The 8571-nt window shown below is 40.9% G+C and overlaps 1 long non-coding RNA gene across 1 annotated transcript in view; it reads right to left on the bottom strand.

Moving 5' to 3' along the window:
- LOC122560785 overlaps positions 1 to 8005 on the bottom strand; it is a 48903-nt gene extending 40898 nt beyond the window's left edge. The window contains exon 1 of the long non-coding RNA XR_006314808.1: positions 7981 to 8005. This is a non-coding gene — a long non-coding RNA (uncharacterized LOC122560785). The remainder of the gene's footprint in view (positions 1 to 7980) is intronic.
- Between the last annotated feature and the right edge of the window lie 566 nt (positions 8006 to 8571).

Below are 8571 nucleotides of genomic sequence, written 5' to 3'. Positions count from 1 at the left end.
GGTTTTTCAGTTTGGACCAGTTATGCAGACTTCCCTGAATGAATATAAATGTTGCTGAGAAAAGGAGAAGTTAGAAAATAGATTAGCTTAGATACAGAGTTTAATAATCGGCTCAAACCAGAAGTGTTTAGATAAAACTTTGAAGAGATTATTTGAAGCTGAGAACATTTCAGTTAAGGTATATGAAAGCTCCAATATAAGACTGAGAAATGAAGTAACTGTTAAATTTAACCTATTGAGATGTTAAAAAAAAATTTGTTTGCCCTTGATGTGGAAGTATGGTGGAGGACTTGAATGATTTCAAATAGACCAGTTGGACTATAACTTAAACAGTCAGAAGTCATATGACTTCTGACTGTTTTCGCTGAAATGTGTAATGTATAAGGTGAGCTTTTTGTTTCCATATGGTAGTGTTTTTGGACCTGTAAAGGAGTGTTTTTGGACTTAGTATGAATTTATTTATGGAGTGCTTCAAAATCTTTAGGTTTGCTATATGCAAATGGATTGATTTATTCTTTTTGCTCAATAAACTTTTGTTCTTTTGGTAAAAGCAAACCTTCAACAATGTGTGCCTGTGTTTCAGGGCGTTACCACCTCAATAAAATGAAACAGAACATGATCTATCAAGCCAGATTTCGGTTTGGGAGTTTGTTTATCAAGTAATTATACCAGCTGGGATCATTACAAGGATGAGGTGTTGGCAAAGGACTGAGATGAGAGAGTACTCCTTTCAGAGAATTGTCAATATCCGAGGGTGCATTATTGGGGGAATTTGGGGGGGGTGAGGGAGATTGGGGGTTGGGGGAGGTCTGGGAGGTTGGTATGGTTTGGGTTTGACCATTGTCCAGAAACTGAACTGCATTTGCGTATAAATACAGTGGCTATCACGCTAAGATTCCACACTGAATAACTCGCTTCCTGACTCCTCAAAGCCTGTCTACCATCTACAAGTCAGGAATGTAATCAAACACTTCCCACTGATTGGATGGTCGCAAAAGCAACAAAACTCGAAGTTTGAAACAGGACAAAGAAGCACACTTGATTGGCACGACATCTGCAAACATCCCTCCCTCCCATCCTAAGGTCAGAAGCAGCAGTTTGTGCAATCATCAAGATACACTTCGGAAATTCGCCAAGGCTACTTGGACAGCAGCTTTCAGACTCACAGCTGCCGTGTAGAAGGACAACGGCAACAGAGACATGGGAATGGCACCACCTGCAAGTTCCCCTCCAGGCCACCCTGACTTAGAAATATGTAATTGTTCCTCCAGTGTCACTGGGCCAAAATCCTGAACGCCTCCCGAATGGCATTGTTGGTGTAACTACACCAAATGGACTGCAGTGGTTCAAGAAGGCCACTCCTCTGAAGGATAATTAGGGATGGGCAATAAACTTTAGACCAGCCAACAATGCTCCATATTCCATGAAGCAAAAACACTCATGGCTTGTGCTTTGTAGATGTTGGACAGGCATTGCGGAGATAGGAGGTGAGTTACTTATAGCAGGATTCCCAGCCTCTGACCTGTTCTTGTTGCCATAGCATTTATATTGCCAGTCCACATTCCACGAATGAAAAAAAAAGTCCTTTTGGAAAGCTTTTGTCCTAAGGGTTATGGATTTGAGGTCATTGAGGATATTTAGGATAGCACTATGGCTCAGTGGTTAGCACTGCTGCCTCACAACACCAGGGACCTGGGTTCGATTCCAACCTCAGGCAACTGTCCGTGTGGAGTTTGCACATTCTCTCTGTTTCTGTGTGGATTTTCTTCAGGTGCTCCAGTTTCCTCCACAGTGTAAAGATGTGCAGGTTAGGTGAATTGGCGATGCTAAATTGCCCAAAGTTTCAGGGATGTGAAGGTTAGGTGCGTTAGTCGGGGTAAATATAGGGTAGTTGAATCGGTGTGAGTGGGTTACTCTTCAGAGGGTCGGTGTGGACTTGTTGGGCTGAAGGGCCTGTTTCCACACTGTAAGGATTCTATGATTCTGACTGATCAGTGTTTGGACACTGAGGGAATCAGGAGGTTTAGTGATAGTGCAGCAAGGTGTTCAGGTAGATAGCAATGACCTTCTGCAATGGTAGAGCAGGCATATGGGGCTGTACAGTCAAGATTAGAATGGTGCTGGAAAAGCACAGCAGGTCAGGCAGCATCTGAGGAGCAGGTAAAGCCCTTCATGTACAGTCCTCTCGTGCTCCTATTGCTTTTGCTCCTACTTCAGTCGGGCAGAGAACCCGCACCAAATTTCCATCAAAGTTACTATGGTGGATCGGAGGAACCCCCAGTGATAATACTCAAACCAAAAAGACGCTGCTTTTTTTTCCTGAAACTGTTGACAATTACTCCAAATGGACTAAGTTTAAAACTCATAAAATGTCAAAAGAGATACGCCATATATTTATTAAACTCTCAAATTGTTCTCTGGGCCAAAACCTGTTTGAAAACCCCAAGTTGCTGCTTAAAAGGGGTGCTTCTATTTCTACTTACTGAACTTGTGCATCTTACTCCATCACTATCACAGTGGCAGTAATATGTATGCCAACTCCAACATTAATTTTCAAGTAAGCATTTCATTCTAAGAGAGTGGAAGGAATTAATTGTGTATGAAAATGGTCACACCAGTCTCATTGCCAACAGGTTTGCCAAGCAGTGCTACACAGGCTGAATGCTCTGCAATCTATGAACCTTACTGTACACTTTAAATGAAAATAATGGCACAGATCTTCTGGTCTCCAGCTGGTTGGAGTCTGGATGTACCCTGAATAATGCACATCTGGACCCCTTGGAAGTCCAGAAGTTGTGGCTGCCCAGGAAATTTAAATATTGTTCAACAATTGCCCAGTGCATTGACCCCTCCAACTAAGTCTTCAACTCTGAACTAGAATCACAGACTTTAGAGAGTTCTGATTCACTTATCTGGATAGATAGTCAAGAAATGTTAGTGGGATTAAAACCTGTTCCAATCCCTCAGTAACTATACTATTGACCCTCTAATCTCGTCTTCTGCCTGACCTACCCTGTTATTTCACTCGACCCCCTCACACACTTGGCACCCAATACCCTCATCCATCCAGTACCCTACCCATTCATCCATTTACCGTACAAATGTACCTTCTCTGCATAACATTTCAAAGAGACATTGGGACCTTTTAAATTGTGATAATTTATGGAAATACAGCAACAAGTGCTCTTAAACTTAAGCATGGCTTCTGCAAAGATTCACTCTGATGCTACCTGTGTGATTTGTTGTATTCTGACTGTGAGATTGGATCCTCAGTTGGAAGTTGAGCCTGAAAAATGATAGAAAGGCAAGTAGGTGAGTTATTATAGTCAGAAGTAGGGATTCTGGCTCAAATTGGAAGATTTAGACTGATTACAGAAGGAAAGAGACACAACAATGCAAGAAATTCAGCAGTTATGTTTGATGCCATCAAATGGACAACAATAGTGATGAAGAGGAAATGCGGGCAATAGAGGAAAGTCGAAGAAATATCGATCTTTTGTTCTGTTGTACCAAACTCTTCTCCCTTTATACTTATGTATATTTGCTTTTTTTCTTAAATATTTATCCAATTTCCTTTGTATTCTATACCTTTGTTCATAAACCCTAGATTCGATGTGTGCATTTTGACAATTTTACCCATTTACCTTCTGACTTGTAATCATTTCCCAATGTTAGCTGTTAATACTCTCTACTCCTCTAATTCAGATGGTAAAAAGATAAGTGGAGTTACTAATAGTGCCCGTGATTGTAAGAGGATACAACAGGATATAGATAGATTGGCAACTTGGGCACAGAAACGGCAGATAGCAGTCAATCCGGACAAATGTGAGGTGCTATATTTTGGAGGATCAAATTTAAGTGTGAACTATCCCGTTAGTGGCAGAACATTAACATATAGACAGATCTAGGCGTGCAGGTCCACAGTTCCATAAAAACAGCAACACAGTTAGCCAAGGTGATTAGACCATAACACACAGGAGCAGAAATTAGATCATTCGGCCCATCAAGTCTGTTCCACCATTCAATCATGTCTGATCATGGCAAGATCCACTGCGACCGCGACCAATGCAGGACCAAATTGGCACGTCACTCACTTGAACACAGCCAGCAACATTGCCTACGTCATGCATTCCAACCCTGCCTATGAAACCGACTGATCACTGATAGGATTTTCAACCCCATTTTCCCACTTTCTCCCCGTAACCTGTGATCCCCTTGGCAATCAAGAACTTATCTATCTCTGTTTAAATGACCTGACCTACACAGCCTTCTGTGGCAATAAATTTCACAGATTCACCACTCTCTGGTTAAAGAATTTTCTCCTTTCCACTGTTCTAAAGGGCTGTCTCTTTACTCTAAGGCTGGGTCCTTGGGTTCTCGTCTCTCCTGCCAGCGGAAACATCTTCTCAAAGTCCACTCTGGAAGCTTCATTCACATCCCTCCCTCATCATTCTAGACTCCATCACGTATGTAGCATGCTTGCCTTCATCAACCGGGACATGGAATACAAAAGTTGGCAAACCACGTTGCAGCTACATAAAACCCTTGTTAGACCGCATTTAGAGTATTGTGTGCAGCTTTGGTCACCACACCACCAGAAGGATGTGGAAGGATTGGGGGAAGAGTGTAGAGAAGGTTCACCAGGACATTGCCTGCTCTCGAAGGCATTGGCTACGAGGATAGGTTAAAAAACGACAGCTGAGAAGAGACCTGATAGACATCTACAAAATTATGAGAAGCATCGATAAGGTGGATAGTCAGAGGCTTTTTCTCAGGATTGAAGTTTTAATTACAGGTTCAAGGTGAGAGGGGGAGGGTTTAAGAGAGATTTGCGAGGGATGTTTTTCATGCAAAGAGTGATAAGAGCCTAGAACGTATTGTTGAAGAGGTGGTGGAAACAGGCACATTGGGGACATTTAACAGGCATCAGGATGGGTACATGAATAGGGAGGGAATAGAAGGCAGAAGAGGGCAAATAAGGGCAGAAGATTTATTTTTTAGTTTAGTTAGGGCATGATCAACACAGGCTTGGAGGGCCGAAGGGCCTGTTCTTGCGCTTTATTTCTCTTTTGTTCTTTTTGTTTTTTGTTCTAAAGGTTTCCTCCATTCAGTTCATGTCTTCTTCTCCTCACAAAACATATTACCGTACGTTTCTACAAATAAAAATTGCATCTGGCATTAATTCGTCTAGTCGACCAAGCTGCATATAAACTGTTGAAGTCACCTGCAATGCTTCACTGTTAACTATGTATCCTATTTTTATCATCTCTGGTGCGATTTTATCTGGTGCCACTACATTTAAATCCCTATATATAATATTGAGATTAATAATAGCCTTGACAGGAATGTTTTTATCATTAAGCTGGAGACAGTTCAGAAGAGATTTTTTTCAGAAGGATGTTGCCAGGTATGGCAAGTTTGGAAGGCTACATAGGCTGGAACTTTTTTTCACTGGAGCATAGGAGGTTGAGAGGTGAACTTATAGAATTTTTACAAATAGTGAGGGATGCAGATAGAGTTAATGGGAGGTGTCTTTTCCCTGGAGGATTTAAAGAATCGGGGGCACATTTTTAAGGCGAGAGGAGAGAGATTTAGAAAAGACATGAGGGGCAAATCTTTTACACAGAGGGTGGTTCGTGTATGGAATGAACCTTCTGAAGAGGTAGCATTTCAAAGTCTTTTTGATAAGTACATGAATAGGAAAGGTTTGGAGGGAAATGTGCCAGAAGCAGACTGGTGAGATTCGTTTAGTTTGGGATTATGTTTGGCATGAACTAATTGGACCAAAGGATCTGTTTCCCTGCTGTATGACTCAATGGCTATGACAGAGAGATATCCAGAAAAAGCACCAACCTACGTTTTCAAATCTTTAACCAACAGGACCAGTTCACACGAAGGTGGAGTAGAAATTATTCACTTACAACAGGGAAAATTTGGATTTAAGAAGGAGCAGGACTCTGCACGTATACCAATCCTTCATGCCAATCTTGCCTTTATTGCTTAACCGAAGTGTTGGAAGCTCAAGCAGGGCGGTTTCAGAAAGGTGGTCCCACCAGTTTGCAAAGTATGTATCTTGACATCTCTTTCAAGTCTTTGAAATGTCTCCCTGGAGCTTTCCTGAGAAGACCAAAACAAATGATTTGCTTTGTATCAGGGATGCTAACAAAAGTTAAATATGATTCTGCAGAAATTACAACAAAAAACTGGGTAAGCCAGTAATTAAGAAAATTAACTTAAGGTGCCTCATTTTTGGCTTGGAGCCAAAGGTATGGTGCAATTTGATGACACTGAGTCAGAGCAAAGGCTGGTTTTTCTGCACTGGGCTGAATAAATATGATCTTATCACCTTAACAACGCTCCCACGTACGACAGTAGAACTCAACATTACTGTCAGGGTACAACATTGCCTTGCAGGGATATACTTTGACGATGGTGCTTGCATTTTATGTGAAAAGTATTGAGTATTGTAAATCATTCCATGTTTCAAAAATGCTGAGACTATCTTCCGACCAAGGACACAGACAGTACTAGTCACGTCATGACAGCCAGAGATTGAGCCAGTTTTTTTTTAATTCCATAATTATCTGACAATAGAAAGATGTAAATGCATTGAAACTAAAATTCCTCTTATAGTTAGTCTCCAAAAGTCCAGCCACTGCACAGAAAGTCAGGCCGTTACTTCCTCTTCAGTTTCAATCTCTCCAGAAATTCACTTCAATGTTATGAGGGTTTCTGCCTATTCCTGGAGATAGTGAGGACTGCAAATGCTGGAAAGTCAGAATCAATAAAGGCTGAAGCTAGATAAAGGCTGATGAAGGGTTCTGACCTGAAACATCATCTGTCCTGCTCCTCTGCTGCTTGACCTGCTATGCTTTTTCCAACCCCACAGTTTATCATTTCTGCTTCCACCAGCCATGGCTGTGAGTTCCAGATTCCCATCATCCTCTGGGTGAAAATATTTTTCCTCACATCCCCTTTAAACCTCCTGCCCTTTACCTTAAATCTATTACCCTCATCAATGATCCCTCCATGAAAGGAAAGTTTACCCTATCTATTCCTCTCAGGAAGTTTATGTCACCAGTCTCAATCTCCTCTGCTCTGAGGAAAACAATGCGAGTCTGTCCAATTTCTCTCCATAATTGAAACTCTCCAGGCCAGGCAACATCCTGGCAAATCTCCTCTGCACCCTCTCCAGTGCAGTGTTGTGTACAAATTGATTCTATTTTCTTGATTACAGTAATGATTGTACCTCAAAAGCGCTCTGACTTCTTGACATCATGAAAGCCATATAAAAGGGCAATCTCTTACTTGTTGATTTTGTTCTATTTCTGGTCAGAAACCGGGGGATGAAATTTCCACAATTTGTTAATATTTCTTTGAAAAATTGAGCAGGTTTGGAACGTAGTACAAGAGGGGAATATGATCCTTCAGCATCAAGCTTCCACTGAAATGTCAAATTGCCGAATATCAATATTTAGCAAATTCAGTAACAGCACTTATACGCTGGACAATTGAATTGACCAGCAAAGCTCAATCAGGTTGCAGTTGTACAATACTAGATGAATGTACTGAATTTTACAGCGGTTTTGCACATAATTTCCTCAAATTACTGATAGACTAAACATGCAGTGTATCTTTTTCACAGTTCTTTTTACTTGCAATGATGTGAGAGATTCCTCAGCTGGTCCTCTCCCCTACATGCAATGTTGGTCTGGGGGACTTGTTAAAGATATATTGGAATTGTTTTAAACAGGAGTGCTTTCCATGTTTGAAATATTAAGTTCTGTAACATTTCAATCTGGAAAGCTCAATTATACAATCCTCATTAATAAAGTAATCCTCATTACTACTTTTAAAAGAAGCTTCCACACTTGTCAAAGGCTTTTGTCTTGTTGTCAGGGTAATAATTGTTAATTTGACATTCTTCAGGCCAGCACTAACTATTTAGATTCCTCAGGCCTGCAAACATTACAGCCTTACCTCTGCAGTTTCCCTTTCAGCTTTCTCTCTTTCCTGTTTTAAAATAGACTTTCGCACCCTTATGCCTTTCATTTGTTGCCATGGTGACTGATAGCTCCCTTTAATAGGACACCGAGAAAATACAACCTTCTCAGGGATATCATACAACAAGACCATGAAAATCCTTTATTCTAAGCCTCACTTTCTGACAAGATAATTTTACTTACACCTCATCTCTTTCCAGAATGCACAGCTGGGAAATGAAGATGGAAGATGCAGTCCACTGTACTCGAAGCTAAAATTCCTGTGGCTACAGATTTGATCGCCACTGAAATAGTTGGACAACATTCCCCCAGATGTTTAATGTAACTCAGTCATATTAGTCATTGGCTTAGTTGGTAGCACATAATGCATTGAGTTAATAGCTGTTTAAAGAAATGTATATGTGTAGGGCATACCAGCTGTCTTACTATCATCATGTAACTTCTGTCTCTGCCTTTAAGTGTTTTCATTTAGGTTTGTGGCAACCATTAAACACATTGCATGAAACATTGTATCAGAATCGTGCAGCTGATAATGAGTGAATATTCAGAGTTATAAGAGATCCAGCTA

The sequence above is a fragment of the Chiloscyllium plagiosum genome, chromosome 21, assembly GCF_004010195.1.
Source record: "Chiloscyllium plagiosum isolate BGI_BamShark_2017 chromosome 21, ASM401019v2, whole genome shotgun sequence".
NCBI lineage: Eukaryota > Metazoa > Chordata > Chondrichthyes > Orectolobiformes > Hemiscylliidae > Chiloscyllium > Chiloscyllium plagiosum.
This window is presented reverse-complemented; position numbering and strand designations above follow the sequence as displayed.